Below are 21,368 nucleotides of genomic sequence, written 5' to 3' on the forward strand. Positions count from 1 at the left end.
ATAGCCTCTTATCAGGGAGGTTGCAGAAGGGATTCATGATTAGTTTTAGATGGCTTTGGAGGTACCTTATAAATATGGAGATGTTGTGAGTTTGCATGCAAAAATTTTGCACATATAGGAACTTTTTCTGGAGCCTAAACATCTAGGAGTATGAGTACTATGCAGTGGAACTTGTTAGGCCTTATCTATCTATAAATGGATTTTTACCGTCAACCTCCTTCTCTTCCTGACTAATATAATTATTAGTCACCTTTCTTGATAAGATAACAAAGGTGGGACTGGTGATACCTTCTTCAAAATGTCATTTTTAAAATATGCTCTATTACTTGGAGTACCCTGATTAGGAGAAAGAACTTTCCCTATTAGCCCTCTCCCAAATTTCATAAAATTGTTTTTCACGTTAGTAATTAGTCTTCTGTACTTTGAAAATCTAGGGAGCTTGAGGACATGAGGTTAACAAATTTTGGATTTTTTCCAGAAGTAAAGGTAGAATGGAGTATTTTTTTGGTTGATTAGTAAAATATCATGTGAGAATTAGAAATACTGGCTGCACCTTGCATCCACCCACTCCACCCCATTTTCAGATCAACAATTATGCCTAGAACTGAAGAAAATTCTAAGCAGAAATGAGGAATCAGGTTAGAATCATCTTCTTATGTTGACTTAGTCAAGAGATATCAATGTTGTTGTTGTACACCTTAAAACAATAAGTATCATTTCCATCATTTATTCTGGATCTTAGGCTTCTTAGGTTCAGTTAGGTATACATCTTAAGTATAATGTAGGAATAGGGTCAGAGGCTACTCGTGGAGCTCATTGTCAAACTGTCTGAAGGTTAAATGGGCCCCTTCTGGTTTTAATTCTGGATGCTTGTAGCATGCTGTTTACCTTCTTAAGTCCTATTTATACTAGATATTATCTGTCACTATCCCACAGTGTGTGACTGTGTGCAAGTTCCCTTTTCTGGACTTGTGTCCTCATTTGCATCTTTAAAATGGGAAATTTGTGGTAGATGACTCTCAAAAATTGACTTTCCAGTCCAGTATGATTTTATGTTCTTTACAAGTTATCCATCAAGCAAGCACACATTTGTTTAAGTGCCAAGCATGATAGGCTCTGGGGACATAAAAACAACAAAAAGACATAGACCCTGACCTCAAGGAACAGTCAGAAATCCAGTTTATCTGAACTGAATGGAATTGACATCCATTCAGATTGGAAAGATAAATTCAAGTAAGGTTGTGAAAGATTTGAAATCTCAAACAGAAAAGATTACCCTTTTAAAAAAAAATATTTGTTAAGTAAATGGGGTTAAGTGACTTGCCCAATGCCATTCAGCTAGGCAATTATTAAGTGTCTGAATCTAGATTTGTACTCAGGTCCTCCTGACTCCAGGGCTGGTACTCTCTCCACTGGGCCACCTAACTACTCCCAGAAAATATTACCCTTGGTCCTGCTAATAGTGTTTTTGTCATTGTTCTATCTTTTAAGTTATGTTTGACTTTTTATGACCCCATTTGAAGTTTTCTTGACAAAGATACCAGAGTGGTTTGCCATTTCCTTCTCCACCTGCTAGGTAAGGACCCACTAGAGTTTATTGAGTAGAAGCTAGCATGGTCTGACCTATGATGTATGATATCCTTTTGGAAGTTTTGTGGAGAATGAAGAAGGCAGAGATGTTAGACAGGGTCATTACTTAGGAAACTGTTACAGTAGTCCAGACAAGAACTAATGATGGCTTGAATTAAACTAATGTCTATATGACCAGAGAGAAAATATATACAAGAGATGACAATCCAATAGAATATACTTTTTGTTTATTTGGGTGGGGCGATGGGATTAAGTGACTTGCCCAAAGTCACACAGCTAGTATGTGTCATGTATTTGAGTCTTGATTTGGACTCAGGTCCTCCTGACTCTAGGACCAGTGCTTTATCCAACTACCATCAAACTGCCCCAGAACCTACCACCACAGTGCCTGATATACAGCAGGAACAATTTAGTTTTTAAATTTTTTTCTTATTTTCTAATTTCACATAAAGATGGAATTTAGTATTCTTTTTTTGTAAGATTTTTCTCCTTTCTCCCTTTTTTCCATCCTTCCCTTGACAGAGAGTGATTTGATATAGGTTATACATGTACAAGAATATTAAACATAATTCCCTATTAGTCATGTTGTAAAAGGGAAAAAACACGAGAGGGAGAAGAAGCATAAAACAAATTTTAAAATATTGAAAATTGTATGCTTTGATCCGCATTCAGACACCATAGTTCTTTCTCTGAATGTGAATAGTATTTTTCATCATGTCTTTTAAAATTGTCTTTGACCACTGTATTGCTGAGAAGAGCTAAGTTCATCATAGTTGTTCATCACACAGTGTCTCTATTAAATGTGTACAATGTTCCCTCAGCATTAGTACATGCCAAACTTTCCAGGCTTTTCTGAAGTCTGCCCACTTTTGATTTCTCACAGAACCTTAGTGTTCCATTACATTCATATAGCATAACTTCTTCTTCAGCCATTCCCCAAATAATGGGCATTCCCTCAATTTCCAATTCTTTGCCACTACAAAAAGGGCTACTATAAATATTTTTGTACATATGAGTCTTTTGCTTTTTTATGATATCTTTGGGATATAGACCTAGTAGAGGCTTTGATGGATCAAAGGATTTTCACAATTTGATTGCCCTTTGGGCATAGTTCCAAATTGCCCTTCAGAATGGTTGGAACAGTTCACAACTCCACCAGCAAAGCATTAGTGTCCCAGTTTTCCCATAACCCCTAAACCATTGATCATTTTCCTTTTTTGTCACACTGACCAATCTGATAGGTGTGAGGTGGTACCCCAGAATTTTAATTTTCATTTGTCTAATCACAATTAGTATAATTACTATAGTGAAAATGCACTTTAAATACAAATAATTTCATTCAGATATTATAATTTCTCTTTGAAGTAAATCTTTTCTTCCTATAATCTCTATTTCTTTTACTTACAGATTTAAAAAGCAATGTCCCACATCAGTTGATATGGCTTCATCATTCAAGGTATTCTTAAATAAATGAATCTTAAATTCATGCAGAACCTGCTAATTAAAAAATACTGTGCTAAATTCTGAAGTGACAAAAACCAAAAGGAAAGCAGGGCCTACCCTTAAGGGGCTTACATTCTCCTAGAGGAACATTGCAACATTTGACAACAAATAACAAAACACTATTTTCATTTACTGTATTCTTCAACTTGACAACCAATTATGTTAGCATAGATAAAATCTTACATAAATTCGCAAAGACACTTTGGAAAGGATCATGCAAGTCCACATCTGAGTATGTATCACATCCTAATCTTTTTTTCCCCCTCTCTTCTTATGACAATTTCAGATCTACATACATTTTTATAAATCATAAAGCTCTAAAGAAAAAGCATAAATGTTAAGACAAATAAATCATTTTCATTTTCATTGTGGAAATTCAATTCAATTTTTATGAAGCACTTACTGTTTGCCAAGCACCACACTAGCTACTGAGGATACAAATTCAACCAACAAAAACTATCCCTGCTTTCTTTCCTTCATGTAGGCAATCAGGTTTAAGTGACTTGCCCAGGGTCACTCAGCAAAACTTTGAGAAAGAATTTAGAACTTGGGTCCTCCTTACTGTTGTGTCCACTGTATCACCCCAACTGATCCACTGTTCTTATTTTTAAGCAGGTGAATTTGGGCTGTGTTAACAGCATAGAAAGAAATCATCTTCTCAAATGTGGTATAATTATTGTCTGCTTTGTAGTTAGTGAAAGAGAATCAGAGGAGTCAAGAAACCCTGGAGACAAGTCACCTCATCTCTTCATTTTCTCCATTTAACTTGGTACCTCCCAATTTGGAATACTCTAAGTTGTACAATAGTAACCAATCAATATTTGTAGAGTTTCCTCATTGGAAGTTCCCTACAATGATGAAATTACAGATTTAAAGGTGGGGGAGGTTAAGAAACAGGCTATTATTACATTATGAACTGCTCTTTAAGTTCTTATACATAAACAATAGAGGGGAAAGGGAAACTGGGTAATGTTATCAGAATATAATCCCTAAACATTGCCAGAAAGTTGTCATTATAGTCCTACTATTTATGAATTATGGAGAATTAAAAAAACTATTTTCTGCATTTTTGAAATGAAAACAAAATATCACCTTTCAAAAGGTGAGCAATTCCTCTCCTCTTAATGATGATGATTAAGCACTCTGCTCACCATGCATTTGTGTGAGATATATTGTCAGAGAGCAAATTAGTCTACTAAATAAACTGCCAGGATTTTCTTAAGAGATTGGTAGAATAGAGTTGAATTATTTTGAAAGACTTTAAAAAATAAAATTTTCTTTTTTTTTCTTTCAACGAAGAGGGAAGCATTGTTTTTGTTGTTTATTTTCTCCTTCCTTGTTCTCATTTCTTTGAATATGGTCATTTCTTATATTTTTTCTCTTAGTGTCAAGATTTAATTAGTCCAGAACAGGCTTCCTAAAAGCAAATAAGTAAAAAACTCCCTCTTCAAAGAATATCACTAGCATCCTTATCACTTCAGATATCTCAGTACCTGGGGGTACTGAATTTAGTAATTTTATCCAGGGTTCCATTATTCTGTCAGACATAGAACTTGAATCCAAGTCTTCTGCCACCTGCTTTCTATTGCTAATAATAAATTATCTTTCTTCCTATTTTTGTTTTAACAAAATAAAAAATAGGACATTGTTCTCTAATGATATTAATCATCCTCTCTCTTCATCTGTTAAAAATCTGAAAATTATGGAAGTCACCTATTTGATTTGATTCTTTTTACCATGTAGTAGCACTTCTATAAAGGATACTGAGCAGAAATGTTGTTAAAGATAAATCATTTGTAGTTTTTAAAGGGGGTTCGCACATACCTACAGGGAATCAAAATAACCTTTGTTTCCTGTAAAAAAAAGAGAAAGAAAGCACCATTCCAATTGATTCTGATGGCACTGAATAGCAATTTTGCTAGTATTTATCTAGATGATATTCTTTGAAACACAACTACTCAACAATGCCAGTGTGTGATCAAAAACCTCATTCTTTTTGAGAGATTTGTGAATGAAAGGGTTCTTCTCTTTTTAAACAATTACTTTGGCACTCTGTGCCTCAAAAAGGGGAGGGGGTTTCCTGGATTAAATTGAGATGATGAAACCCTGTGAACAGTATATTAGCCCAAAAGGACAAATAAGATGGGCAAATTGTTTTAAACACTTTGAAATAAAACCCTCTCACTTGAGAAAAGACTGCTGAGCAAAAATGTTAGATTAATTGTTCAGGGTTCAATATAATTTGTGAATAATTGTAAAATGATGGCAATTAAAATTCACTTTCTACCAACCAGGCAGCAGTGCCTGCCTCCTGCTTCAGAGAGACCAAACATTTTTGCCGATTAGCAAACCTCTGTAATCTATTTGAATGTACAGGTGACATCTCTCTTTGAGTCTTCAGGACCCTGGGACCTCTGGGAGATGTGCTATGTCATAAACTTGAATGATGAAAAGGCAATAGGTCTCCTTCAGATTCTAATTGGAACCACTCTAAGCAGCTCAAGAATTGAGCAAACCTTTATTATTCCATCCAGTGTGCTTTTTTTAATTCACAAATCATTTATCAGCATCATTTAGATGATAAAAAATGATAATAACAGCTAAGATATTTGGCACAATCCCTTTGGTTTTTTATCCAAGGGTTTTGTGTATAGTTACAAAAGTACAAGGAATGAAGTCATACCCTGGAGCTGGTGCAAAAGGGAGCTCTCTCTTCAGTTCTGGCTGAATTCCCAGGTTTTCTTCCAGTGTGGTCCTACCGGAATCTGTCACAGTGCTTTCTGTCACAGTTATAAAATACTTTCAGAGAAACATAAAGTTTTTATGAGAAGAATACTAAAAGAGATGACTTAGTATAAGGCTAGGGGCTAATATTTTCACTCCTAGGCTGACTTTGAGGGTGATAAGTATGAGACAAGAAAAAAAAAGAACATGTCTTTCATCTCTTGTTGCTTCTCTTCATTCAAAATAGATAATCTCAGAAAAGCTATACCAGGAAAAGATTAAGGTATTATGACCACCAATTGAGTCACAAGATTGAAAGAATGAGCCTTCCTATTTCAACCAGGTTCCATCCTCCATAAATTTTTTTAAATGAGGATAACTGCTTTGGAAACAGAATGTTTTCTTCAATGGATTTTTGCATTCTTCATGGAATATTTATTTAGAACTGTCTAATGTAAAATGTCAAATGAGGTTTAGAGTTCCTTCTGAAAAATGGGAATATGAGAATGCTAAGACTACAAGCTGTCAAAAACTATTTTAAATGCCCTGGTTCATCCTGTAAATGTCATTAGTTAAATTGGATTTGGAAGATTTTTTTCTCTTCCCCCTACCCTTTTGTGATGAACTGAGAATGATTATTATACCTATGATACTCCTGACTTTCCTTTTTTGTAAAAGTCAGGGAATCTTACTGATCTTGAAGTTTATTAGAGCTTTAAGCTGTCAAGTTATTACTGTCAGTTTCAAGAAAAGAAAGAGTTACTGATGTAAAATTAATTTATTGAATGGAATTGTTTTGCCCCCAGGGAATAACATCACCATTTAATTTAATTTCCCCCATCATATTGTCTCATTTGTAGGGGAAAAAATAACTTTCCTTTTTAACAGAATAAAGTGCATTATACTGAATAGTGAACTTGTCCTTAGAGGTTTTTCTTGTTTTAGATTATCAGTTGTCATAACAACACGATATTCCAAGCAGGGACTCATACTAGCTGAATTTGGGAATCACTGAATGATACCAGGATTCAAGTTAAGAATTGGGGTATATGAAAGCTTAAAATGTCTATGCTATTTTACAGAGGAAGTTAGGTAGTGAATAGAGTTCTGAACCTATAGTCATGAAGACCTGAGTTCATATCTGGCCTGAGGCTCAGTGTGACTCAGTTGTGACTCTTAACCTTTGTTTTTGCCTCAGCTTCCTGATATGTAAAATGAGAATAAAAATCATCTTTCTCAGCATTGTTATAGGGCTCAAATGAGATATCATTTGCAAAGTATTTTGAAAGCCTTGAAATTCTATGTTAATGCTCTCTATGTACTAGACATTATAAATAGGATTTGGTCAACTTTATAAAGTTTTGGAACATATCCGAGAACACTATTGACTCAAAGTTATTAGATACACCCCCAAAACACTTTGAAAAGTCTATCTTTGTGATTATCAATAACATTATCTGTATTTGCCAAGAGATATATTGGTCTCCTCCCAATCATGCTATGATGATAGCAAAGAATCAGGAAAGGGAGTATAGGGTACTATACATCACAAAGCTCTTAGTCAATATATAAACTTTATTTGACTATTGGTACTTTAAATATGAGATTTCTGTCCAGTGGCCAAGTCAATATGCTCCTTATAGAAGGTTAATCAAAACAACTTTGGCATTCTCACTACAAATAAAATAAGAAAAAATGATAGTTGCAAAAATGGAGTACAGGTACTCCTTGGAGAAGTACAAAAGGAGCTGGCATAGTAAATTTTATTGTATTTCAAAAGTAATTATTATTTTGTGGAATATTTTCTCATTTTCTACTGAAGTGCTGATGGAAATATTTTCAAAAAGGTCACCATGACAATACACACACACACACACACACACACACACACACACACAGAGAGAGAGAGAGAGAGACAGAGAGAGAGAGAGAGAGAGAGAGAGAGCTTAGCAGGAATATCAATCTCTGAGAATGAATATGAGGAGGAATTCAACAAAGAATATGGTAAAAATAGCTAGCATTTATAAAACATTACTATATTAAAGATATTGTATTAAGTGTTTTATATCTCATTTGATCCTCACAAGAATCATGAAATGTGGTGCTATTATTATCCCCATTTTGCAGTTGAGAAAACTGAGACAAACCAAACAATGATTGTGACTTTCCCAGGGTCCCACAGCTAGTAAGTCCCTCAGTTTGAATCTGAACTCAGGTCTTCCTGACTGTCATGCAAAATGCTCTCTCCTCTGAGCCACTTAGCTGCCTTGATCCTTTTCATTAATTCACCAGTAACTCTGATGGTTTGTTGCCTCACATACAAATGTAGGAAGTGGTGGGGATCTGGAAAAATATATGGAAAATGATGGTGAAAAGAAAAGAAATGAGTGAGTCAGTTTGAAATCTAATTCACAATCCTCATGCCTTTGTATCATGAATGTTTTTACGTGGGAAAGAATTGGTAGGCAACAAACATTGTGAGCATCAAACACATCACAAAAAAGAATTAATTATATTATTTACAAGACATTTAAAAGAATTGTTATTGTTTAGGGGATTACCCTTGAATCATGTGGTTGAATTTAATCAGACCATGGACAGGTCAGAGCAAAGACCAGAATTAATCAATAAACTATAATAATAATAATGGGAAAAATATGGCATAGAACTGAAACAACTCAGTCTTGATTTATTTAAACAAGTAATTCACAATGAAGACTGGGAAATGGACGATATAAATGCTATTGAAACCTATTACATAGCAACTTTATGTAGAAGTTTATATATTATAAATCTGCCATCACAAAAAAATATAAAAAAAGAAAAAATGATTAATCAGAAAATACTTGACATTTGCAAAGTAGAAAGAACTGGCAATATAAATAGTATCAACTAATAAAAACACAATGGAAGGTATAACTAGTTGAAAGACAGATTAGCAAGAAATATAATTAATTGTCAGTCCAAGGATGTTTAAGCACAAACATGGAAGAAAAAGAACAAACTTTTAAAAAGTGAAAAAATATATAATGATCACTATATCAGAAATGCTTTCATCCAGCAGAGTGAGACTGATAAACTGATACACTAATATCATCTTTCCAGATGTGGAAATAGGGAGCTAAAATAGCAGTACTATTGATTATAATCACCTATTCAGAAAGATGCCCAGGGAGATGCTAGAATCAAAAGCTAGGACTTTTAATAGTGTGTTAACTCTTGCTTGGATGGATATTTTGATATGAAACAGATGTGTATGGATAGTCCCTTTCCTAGTGTGCACATGAAGAAATCCCTTCTTATCTTTCTACATTGTAATTTTCATCCATGTCATTTAAGTTTTGTTATGGAAAAACTTAAAGCATGTGAAGTCATGCTCTAATTCTTGTAATATTTCAAATATAGTAATTAGTGTTTGTTGTTCATCATTCATATTGCATATCAAGCCAACCCTTATGAGACTATTTGGCCGCTTATGAAAAAAGATAACTATGCTTCCTGGTAGACTTGCCTTCCACCCAGTGTACTGTTCTCCACTGTCCTTACCTTATAGACTAGGTGAAGTATACATAAAAAAACATCTGACACCCTTTGAAGTTCATAGTTTTCCATTATAATTCCAGGTCACAAGTTAAACTACTTTCCTTTATATCAAACATTCCCAACAAGCATCTTCCTCAAGAGATAAAATTCAGTAATACTTTCATTGAACCCCAACAAAACATTTTATATGAAGTATTTTGTAAGGGGCCATACATTTTGTATGGTGGGTTTTTCTAGAAATAAAGATAAATACTATATTGTCTCTATCCTTAAAAATATTATGATCTATTAGAAAATGTATCCTCATAATGCAGAGATTTAGTTTAAGGATAGGTAGCTAGGGAGCTGATGTAAATGCCTTGTATTCATGTATTCATTCATTCCCCAAATTTTATTATTTTTACTATTATTATTATCATTTTTCAGAGTGTAATTTATGCATTCTGAATGTCTATTACATTATGATTTGGGGGAGGCTGGGGGGGTGAATGTTTCTAATTCTAGGAAGCAGATAAAATATTTATGCTTGCATTTTTTCCAGATCTTTTCCACTCTCCATAATCTGACTCAATAGCTTTAACTAAAGAACTCTCTCATTGATCATAAATGAATCAATAGGAATAGCATATGGTAGGATACATCAAAAGTATTATGACTATAGCTTATTACATAATTATTAGTTCATATTAAGAGGCACTTCTTCCTTATATGCTTTATGAGGATAAAACATATGCCTCAGAGATAAAGATCTTTCTAGGTTAGAAACTGAAATCACCTTTTTAGTGTTTCTTATTTTTCTTTTGCAGTGAGATCAAGTAATAGTACCTTTAAGTAATCAAATGAACTTGCAAAATTCACTGTTTGAGTTAATATTTGTAACCAATGGTTGGTTTACCTAACTCTTCATAAGATATACCTATTATAATTTTTAGGATCCTGGCTGCCCTCCATACCACACTGATTCATTGTGATGAAGAAAATATGTATGAAAGCAAATTTGAAAATCAATGAAAAACTTTTTCCAATGGCAGGTGACCTGGTGGAGCTCTCCATTCTACAATGAGAGTTATTATGTTATTTGCTTTCTCCTTCAAATGTCAGATTCCTTCCACATCAAAATAAGTTATTGAATATAGTATATTTTTCATTTCTTTCTGAAGACTTTAAACTTGAAGAAGGATAGGTTCAAAAGGAAAGCTTGAGGAAAAATATAGTTTTCTTACAGTTCATTTAGTATCTCAGAAGAGATTGAGAGAAGACATCCTACAAAATCATTAATGGATTCTGAATTCACAGGACTACAGTAAAATTAAAGTTATCATTAGAAAGCCTGGAGCAATTGAACTAAATTTTGTCCTTTGAACTCCATGAATATGTAATCAGCAGGGGAGCAATATGACCAATTCATGGGAGGGGGAAGAGAATTTTGAATCTCTGTAACATGGAAGTCCAACACAATCATTATATTCTTCTCTTTGTCACTAGCACCTCCAAAATACTTAGGACCAATATTTGTATATGCTAGTGAGAAAACAATTCTACAATTATTTTCTGCTTATTCTATTCAAGCCATCTGTGGAGTCCTATGTTTACAAGCTTTGGGAGGGGAACTTGAACTAATGTGAGAGTTGTGGGTGAGGAAAAAAATAAGCATAAGCATTCCTTTGAAATGTTCTTAATAAATTTTTAAATTAATTTCCAGGCTGATAGGTCTCAGGAATCAATTTAAACTATTTAACTCACCATGGAAGAATGAAATTATTTTTTAAAAAGCAAGCTGAACAGTTTCAAGGGCTATGTGCAGAAAGCCTTTAGCAGACAGCAGGAAAGAAAACTACAGGCTTATAATGTGATTATTAGGGTTTTTTCTTCAGCAAAAGTGGTCACTGAAGAGCACTAAGAGCTTCAATTAAAAATGCCATTATCCTTATATGAATAGTTGAGGTTTCAGAAAACTCAGACTCAGTTAAAGGAAACCAACCAGTTTAAGTGAGAAGTTTTATAACTGGTTGAATTAATTTTTAAAGATGGCAACTGGATTAAAAACCTAACTCACTTTTGTTGTTTTAAGAGTTCCAGACATGGAGAATGCTATAAATATAAACCTTATAGTAAGTCTTTTAAAATGTGAGTAGCTCGTTATTACTGCTACTCATTTTCTTCTCTTATCTTTTTTGAATGAGTTAAGATAGAATCCATTCTGGAATAAAACATTATCTTACTATTATTCCTTTATATTTAATATTTTTGGGACCATAATAATGGTGGATAAAATAATACTTTTTAGAGATTCAATAAAAATATTTACATTATAAGTTCATCTTCTGTAGACTCACTGAAGACGTCATCAAAGCAATTTCAATAGTACACAAGATGACAGAGAAGATAAATACTTCATCCTATCCCATGCAGCTTGGATGAATTTCTTCTAGATTTCTATGGCTTAAGAGATTTTCATTACATATAGTAAGGAATTCATGAGAATTCAGTCTAACAACATCTGCTCAAACTGTGGTTTGTAATAGAGAAAATCTGATGGTGATACTGGATGGGGTATTGGGATTGGATTCAGGGAGATTACAGTTCAAATATGGTCTCAGATATTTCCCTGATATGTCTCCCTGGGAAAGTAACTTAACCTGTTTCCTCAACTGTAAAATGAGGAAAATAGAGGACTATCTTCCAGGGTTGCTCTGAGTATCAAATGATATAATATTTGCAAAGGGCATAGCACAGGGTCTGACATATAACATTGCTATTGGTGCTGCTGCTGTTTTTGGAACAGTGAATACTAGAACTAAAAGAGAAGTGAACTTAGGACCTTAAATGTTAAAACTAGAAAAGATGACTTTTTTGACTCCATTTGAGGCTTTCCTGGCAAAGATTTTGGAGTGGTTTGCCATTTCTTTTCCCAGCTTATTTTTTAAGTAAGGAATTAAAGCAAAAAATCACATAGTAAGTTTGAACGTGAGAAGACACATTTTCCTTGTTTCCAAGCTTGGTGTTCTATTCACTGAACCATCTAGCTGACTCAGACTTATATAAAACGTTTATTGAAGGTTTCTTTCCTTGCTTTTTATAGGTCAATATTATGACTGAATCATTGTGGACAATGGCTTTGTTGTTTATTTATTGAATTCTTAAAATATATAGTATTTTAGTAGGTTTTACATGTGCAGTTATGCAAAATATATGTCTTTATTAGTCATGTTTTGAGAAGAAGCACAGACCAAAAAAAATGAAAAAAAATCAAGAAAGTAAAAAGTAATATGCTTCAATCTTCATTCAAACTCCATTAGTTCTTTCCCCCTAGGTGAATAGTATTTTTATTATAATTCCTTCTGAATAGTCTTAGATCATTGTATTACTAAGAATAGCTAAGTCATACACAGATGGTTATCTTAGAGTATTATTGTTACTCTTACCTATGTTCTCCTGCTTCTGCTCACTTCATTTTACATCAGCTCATGTAAGACTTTCCAGGTCTTTCTAAAAATATCCTGTTCATTGTCTTTTATCACTAGAATATTCCATCTTTATCACATACCAAAACACATTCAGTAATTCCCCAACTGATGGCAATCCGCTCAATTGATAATACTTTTGTCACCACAAAAATGTTGCTATAGATTCCTTTGTTTATATAGGTCCTTTTTGTTTTTTTTAAAAAAATCTTTCATTTACAGATCTTGGAGGTGGTATTGTTGGGTCTCAGTTTTATAGCTTTTTGGGTAGAGTTTCAACGTACTAAAAAACTAATTTATTAATAGAAAAAATTAGATGTCTATTTCCTCCATTTCCATTCTCTTATTCAGTAATATCTTCATACTTTTGTGTTCTGTAACATTGCAGTCATTCTCATAGAGTCTTACTTTCTCATTTTCTTTCTTTATGAATATGCCACAGAATCTGTCCAAAACCAATTTGAAATTTTTAAGCCCCTCAAGTACTGTTCCCTTTCCAAGTAAGACTGAATCCTTTCTCAGCCCAAGATATTGGCAAGGGGTGATGATGCTCTTTGAAGGTTTGATTCTTACTAGTGATAACCTGCATCTATAGAGCATGTCATATGTTAAGGAGCATTTACAATTAATATAGTGTCACTTGGAATTTGATACCTAAGATCAGTAAAAAGACATGAAAAGAGGATCTAGTTGGTCCTGGTAAGTTGAAGGCATCAGTTCAGATAAAGTACATCCTTGTGCACTGAAAGAAATGGGTGTGGTTACTGAGCCATGAAGAGTAACCTTTGAAATGGAATGGAGAATGACAAAGGCATCATGATATTGGCAAAGGTCAAAAATGTCCTGATCTTCAGGAATGAGAAGAGTATAGAATCTTCAACTTACAGATCAGAAAGTTTGTATGTGATTATTGGCGGAAGTCTAGAATATGTTATATGATAGCCATTAAAGAATATCTAGAAAAGAAAGTGGTGTTGCAAGTTATTTAACCTTTGAGTATTCTAGGTAACTCTGAGATAGTAAGACTAAGTTCCAAGGAAGAAATGAAAGAGGCATTAATTATATAGGAAGCACCTATGTGTTCTCATATAACCATATAAAGTAATTTTTATTTTCATTTATAATTGAGAAAATTGAGGGTAGCAGCAATTAACAGAGATACCCAGGGTCACATAAATAGTACTAATATCAAATAACAAAGCTAAAGGAGGTGCTTCATAAGAAGCTTACTATATCTTTGAAATATAGTTCCCAAATGTACTAAATAGTACTTAAGGAAAATACAACAGATATGGTTTATCTAGATTTTAGCAGAATATTTGATAATCCTTTTATATTATGTTTGTAAGGAGAGGAAGCCAGAGAGAGAGAGACAGGAGACAGAGGGACACGGAGATATAGACAGAAAGAGTATTTCATTCAGAGGCCGGTAGAGAGAGACAGGCAAAAAGCATCAGAGAGAGAGAGGAGGAGGAGGAGGAGAAGAGGGAGAGAGGAGAGAGAGAGAGAGAGAGAGAGAGAGAGAGAGAGAGAGAGAGGAGAGAGAGAGAGAGAGAGAGGAGAGAGAGAGAGAGAGAGAGAGGAGAGAGAGAGAGAGAGAGAGAGGAGAGAGAGAGAGAGAGAGAGAGAGAGAGAGAGAGAGGAGAGACAGGGAGACAGGGAGACAGGGAGACAGACAGTGACAGAAACAGAGAGGGGAAGAAGAGAAATAGATGGAAAGGTAAGAGAGAGACAGTAACTTTGCTAGAAAATTATAGTTAGAAGGTTAATACCATTAAATTATAAGTTGGTAAAACATTCAACTTCAAAATGTAGTCACTAATGTAATGATTGTAAAGGCCTGCCCCTGACATGTACTCTTTATGTAACTCTGGACAAATCAGTAAACCTTTGATTGTTCCAGGCAGTTCTCTAAGATGATACTTTGTAAAAAAAAATTGTCTGTTTCCATGAAAAGAATTTCTTCTTTAGAGAAGAATGAAAAAATCAGATATGTCCTTCCAAAAAAGTCATTTATTTTATTTGGACAAAAATCTAAATGTCATATATATTAAATTATTATATGATATGAAGGTGAGGAAAATAAATGCAACACTGGACCACTGACCCAAGATCCCAAAAAGATCTTGGTAACTTAGAATTTTGTTCAAACCTGAAGAAGATGAAATTTAAGAAAGAACAACATAAAATTTTATAATTGGGTTCAAAAATCTAATTTCTAAGCAAAACGACAGGGGAGAGATATAGTTTTCTGGAAGCTGTTGTGGACTCCACATTTGATATGATTCAAACATGATAATGCAGTCAAAAAAGCTAACAAGTTTTTAAAAATTTATTTTATTTTTAATTTGTTGAATAAAACAAGCATTTCTACAACATAGTATAACAAAAACGATGATTGCACATGAAACTGCAAATCTGTTATGTACAACTTGTTATTCCATTTAAATATATAATGAAGTTATCATGTAAATTTTTACCCTTTTTTCTTATCTCTCCTCTTAAGTTGTATTAAGAATGGCATCACTTTCAGTAATTAGAAGTGGAGAGTTCTATTGAAGTCTGTTCTGGTCAGGAAATTCTGGATGTATTGTGCTATGATCTTGGTAACATGTTTTATGAAGGACATTGATAAACATTCAGAGGAAGGCAACCAACAGAGAAAAGAAACTCAAATTCATGCCAAATGAGTATCAGTTGAAGTGAATGAAGATGTTTAGCTGGGAAAAGAAAAGATCTTCAGGGAACAGAGGGTAGGAAGGGGTCATGTTAGAATGGGAGTTCCTTGGGTAGGGACTGTTTTTACCTATCTTTTTATTCCCAACCCTGACACATAGTAGGAGCTTAATGAATGTTTATTGAATTGACTTTATTTCAGGGACTATTGTCATTTGGAAAAGGAATTGGGCTTATTTTATTTGGTGTTGTAGAACAGAACAAGGGATAATGGAGATTTAAATAAGCAAAGCATTAGAGCCAGTCAAATATGGAATAAGTTTATTCTTGGGGTAGTAAGTAGATTCTCCCTGACTGAAGGTTTTTAAGCAAAAAAAAATAGATGATCACTTGGAAAATATATTGTAGAAGAATATTTTTACCAGTTATAAGATGGGACACTGAAATTTTTTATTCTCAGATGTGGAAATGAGTTCAGAAAGTATAAATTCTTTGCCTACAACAATTTATTTCATTATTTATAGAGGGTAATAACAATGCAGTGGGAAGACCATTAGTTATGGAAAAGGAAGGCATGAGTTCAAATTACATCTCTATTGCTTAATACCTAAGTGATCTTAGACCACAGTCATTTATAACCCCCTCAATTAAGGGGTTGTACTCTATTATCTCTAAAGCTGTTTTAGCTCTGAATTCTCTCAACCTTCATAATAACCTACATGAAGCAAGACACTGTGAAGAGCTATGGATACAGTAGTATTCAGTATCATGAGGGCAAGGACAGTTTATTTTTTCTCTTTGTATGTAACCTAATTTTCTTATATATACAAAAATCTTTAAAAATTGTGATTGTGTAGAATGGTAGCTGCATAAGGTGGGAAGACAGGTGGCTCAGTGAATACAGCACCAGTTCTGGTGTCAGGAAGACTTATCTTCCTGAATTCAAATCTTACCTAAGATACCTTAAAACTGTGTTAACCCTATGCAAGTCATTTATCTCTTTTTTGCCTCAGTTTTTCTCATTCATAAAATGAGCAGGAGAAGGAAATGATAAGCTACTCTGTTATCTTTGTCAAGAAAACTCCAAATGGGGCAGCTTAGGTGGTAACAACAATAATGGAGTCAGGAGGACCTGAGTTCAATTATGGCCTCAGATACTTAATACTTACTTAACTGAACAAGTCACTTAACCCCATTGCCTTGCCAAAACCAACAACCCCCCCCAATTCCAAGTGATCCCTAAAAGAGTCAAAAACAATGGAAGCAACCAAATAATCAGTAGGATAATGGAAACAATACTACAGCTTATAAATTCATTTCAAGCACAATGTAAAGTGAAATGTACTGAAAGATTTGAGGAAAGAAAAAAATGCTTCAATCAAATAGTTACCATGATAGTGACAATTCTGTTTTACTTTTGCTATCTCTCTTTTTTGCTGAGAATTATATGTCTATTCATATAATGATATTTCAAGCTTCAGCATTTCATAATGCTATGTAAGTTCCTGAATACAGAGCATCTTAGAGAAGCATAATCAAATTCATTTTGAAAAAAAAACACTATGATTTCATGAATGTAATGATCTATCAGGTATGGAAATTTCCCTACAATGATGCATATCAAAAACATATATCTTAAGGAGAGTCCAATGGAAACAATAAGAGATAGCATGACTTGCCTAGTATCATAGAGTCATTACATGTCAGATGTAGGATTTAAATGTAATTCTTGCTGACTCCAAGTATGTTCTGCTATCCACTGTACCACTCTCAATTATGAAATACTTATGCAAATGATAGTTATAGATGCTTTGATCTCCCCCTTTTACCAAAAGTAATGTCGGGGGAGTAGGAATAGGAGCAAAATGGGAATGTTTATTAATGAAGACATGTAATCTACTGTGCTATGTTCTTAGGTTGGTACAGATAAACCCAAGAAGGCACATATTATTTTTTAAAAGAAATTGTCAGGCTCTTGTGATATTTGGCTCCTAAAGATATTGCAGAGAACAAGAAGGATCTGAAGTTGTTGCCAAATTCAAGGTTAATATCAAACTTCCTAGTATTACATTGCAAAAAGCAACATCATTTTTATCATATATTTCTTCTATTTCTTTCCTTCTTTATTCTTTAGGATGATTTGAAAAATAAGTAGGAAATTAATTGAATAATACATTCTCTTCCTCATTTTTTTGCTTGATGCAATATCTATTTTAATTGTTCAGAGCGCTTTTTAATTCCAACTTCATTAAAAATTGCATCATACATGCACTCATCTATTTCTCATATGAAAGGATGCACAATTCTCCACACCAGCTGGAAATAGTCTATTAAACTGCATACATATACCTCCAAAAAGATAATAAAAAGTTATATAGGCTAAAAGCAGAATCAGGCAAGTCTTCTTGGTGGTAGCATTACACGGGAGATAACTCAACCTCAGCTCTCTTACTGGATAATGTGCATTAAAAATAATTATCCATCTAAGTTTCATTTTAAAGGTGCCTGGAATTGTTAGAGCTTGGGGGCAGGGGGAAGCATCTTTGGCAGATGTTCAGAACTGAATCCAGGGAGGCCAAATATCTAAGGTCTTTGCACAAAGTCCAGAGATTCATGAAAATTCTAGGATGTAGCAATGATTGTCAAAGTTACACTTATAGGATTTTGAGGTGATCTAGTTGAATGGAAAAGCACAAATATGATTAAAGATACTGATATAAGGACACATTTTTTCCCCTCCTAATTCGAACCTACATTGGCTGCCATCACTGTTTTAAGTCTCGTGTCTCCTATTTTGGTCCCAGTATATACTCATTAAAATATCAGGGTAACAAGTACAATAAGCAGTAGCTATAAGAACTTATTTTCCCACCTCAAGGGGAAAGAATGGACTCAACAACCTCCTCCAATGTAAGTCAAATCAGGAATTTTGGTGGTGCTTTGGGGAAAAGTTTTCTTATAATGCTCTATCTTCCTTGTTCTATCCTCATTTACTTTATCTCTCTCTCAAAATTATTATCCCTTGGCATCCCATACTCTACAACTTTAGCATCCTGCAATTCATAAAAAATTATTAACCCAAGCTTCATATGATAATAATAATAATGCATTTTCATAATATTTATCAATTATGTTCGTTGCTTTAACTGAAAGCATAAGGAGAAATATTTATGTTTCAGGTGAGTCAAGTAAATTCTTTCCTAAAATCTCTCTGGTTTCAAATTCCTATTTTGGTTACATGTTCTCTTTTCCAATGTTTTCAAAGTATTTGGACAATGGAAGCACCATTGTAAAAAGGAATCTCATTTGCTGGTCAAATTTTACATTCAGCCATTACATAAGAAGCTAGTTCTTTCTAAATTTTCTTTTGGTTTCCATAGTTCTATTATTTCATGAGCTACTCTCCCAACTCAAACTTTGTAGGTTAAGTCTCTTTGAGAATGACTACCCCCACTTTATATATCCTCCTTAGATCTGTGATTCTAAAACTAACACATGATTCCTCCACTACTAGGTTTATCTTCAATAGCCAGGCGGGGGCCGGGGGATGGGTCACAACAACTCAGAGAAAAAGTGTTTACTGAAAATACATAGTAAGAAAAATAGAAAAAATAAATCTGCCTGATAAACCTAGTATATTCTCCCACAAATGCACATAGTATCAGCCAAGAGTGGAGACAACATTCATAAATGAAAAATATGTAGAGAACATATGTAAGCAAATCACATATATAGAGGGACAAATTTCTGGGCAATTGATGTTTTCACATTTCTTCCTTAACCTGTGAAGTCTCATTGAATCAATACTGGTAACCACTGAATGAATGAAATCATTTGCTACTCCAATGTACATTGTTTCATTTCTTGCCTTTATCCACCACCTTCCCCTTGTGCAGCCAATGTTCTAGGTTGTTATGTACTTTTGGAAAGAGTAAGGGACCATACTCTAGAACCATCAGGATCTGTGACTCTGTGACTTAATATCTCCCCCAAGAGGATAACAGCTCTTGCTTCCAGACTTTCAACTTTCCTTGCAATCTTTAATTTTAATTGAATTGAGGTTCAGGAAATAATATTCTTGAAATTTCCCTTTAAGGAATGTGCTGGCATAGGTCTCCTATCACTATATTCTTCTGCATATAGTTTTCAGCTAGTGGAGGAGGAGAATGAAATATATACTCAATCCCTTTCTGTACTTTATAAGAGGTATAATGAGAAAGCCAAAAAGTGAGTCATTAAAAGCTGTGTTCTGTGTTCATAGTTATCTCTTTTCTCTAATGAATGGGTCAGCTTGTTTTTTTTTATCTGGGTTACAATTATATGATTGGTCCTTAGTCAATCAGTTTGCTCAGTCATATCAGTTTTGTGCTATTTATTTGAGATTTTCTTGGGAAAGATACTAGAGTTGTTTGTCATTTCCTTCTTCAGCTCATTTTATAGATGAGTAACTAAAACAAACAGGGTTAAATGATTTACCCAAGGTCACACAGCTAGCAAGTTTCTGAGATCAGATTTGAACTCAGAAAGATGAGTGAGTTGTCCTGACTTCTGATCTGGCTCTCTATTCATTGTGCCAATGACCAGTTCATTATAATATTATCATGTTGTTTTACCATCAACCATAAAGAGTTTATATCCATTTTGGGTGGTTGAGTAAAACTCCGAAACTGAGGACTACCCTGATTTGTCTCCTTTACAATGGGCAAAAAGATGACAACCAAAAGAAGAGATGAGTGAATGACTATATTGTATTGATAGTGTTAGAGAAGAAATGGAAGAAATGATGAGAGGAAAAACTTGTGAGTTAAAACTCTAGATTCAATAACATTGAACTTATGATTGAGTTGACATAAATTTAACTGAACTGTACCAAACACCAAATACAAGAAGGGATGTTGAAGTAAACTGTGCATTAGTAAAACATACATGTGCCCAAGTAATGAATATAAATTGAGGTTTCTGTTCCAGAATTAGATGATATAGCAAATCTAGACAAGTGATAGAATGATAAAATGGACAATTTTGGTTATATAAAATTTAAGAAGTCTTTGCACAAACATAATAAATAGAAAATTTATGGGAAATAGGTAACTGGGGAAAATCTTTGTAATGCTTTTCTATGATCAGGTTTCATATTCAAAACACAAATGAAAGATGATCTAAATCATTAATTATAGTCATGGAATTTAAAGCAATGTTGAGATTGTACCTCAAACTTATCAGATTGAGATGATAATGAAAAAAAGTAAGAAATTGTGGAGGAGTTATGGGAAAACAGGTATATGTATTCTTCTTCTTTAAATGTAGGCTTACCCAGGAATCTGTACTTAAACTTTTGATCTTTCATCTCTTAGTTTTCTGTTTCCATTTACAAAATTACCTGTTTCTATGAGATTCTCCTCTCTCTCTCTCTCTCTCTCTCTCTCTCTCTCTCTCTCTCTCTCTCTCTCTCTCTCTCTCTCCCCCCTTCTCTCCTTTTTTCCGTGTGTATGTGTGTGTGTGTGTGTGTGTGCATGTGCACACCATTAATACATGGATTGTATATTTTGTTGTTGCTGCTGTTGTTCAGTTATATCCTATTTTTTGTGACATCATGAACCATAGTATGCCAGGCCCTTGTATCTTCCACTATATAGTAAAGTCTTTTCAAATTCATATTCATAAATACCATCTATCCATCTCATCCTCTGCTATTCATTTTTCCTTTTTCTTCCACTCTTTCCTAACAACAGAGTCTTTTCTAATGAGTCCCATCTTCTCATATGTGATCAAAGTATTTAAGCTTCAGCTTAAATATTTGATCTTCTAGAGAATAGACTGAATTATTTAATTATTGCCTGATTTTTATCTCCTTGGTGTTTATAGAAC

This window comes from Macrotis lagotis, chromosome 5 (genome assembly GCF_037893015.1).
Source record: "Macrotis lagotis isolate mMagLag1 chromosome 5, bilby.v1.9.chrom.fasta, whole genome shotgun sequence".
In the NCBI taxonomy this organism is placed as follows: Eukaryota; Metazoa; Chordata; class Mammalia; order Peramelemorphia; family Peramelidae; genus Macrotis; species Macrotis lagotis.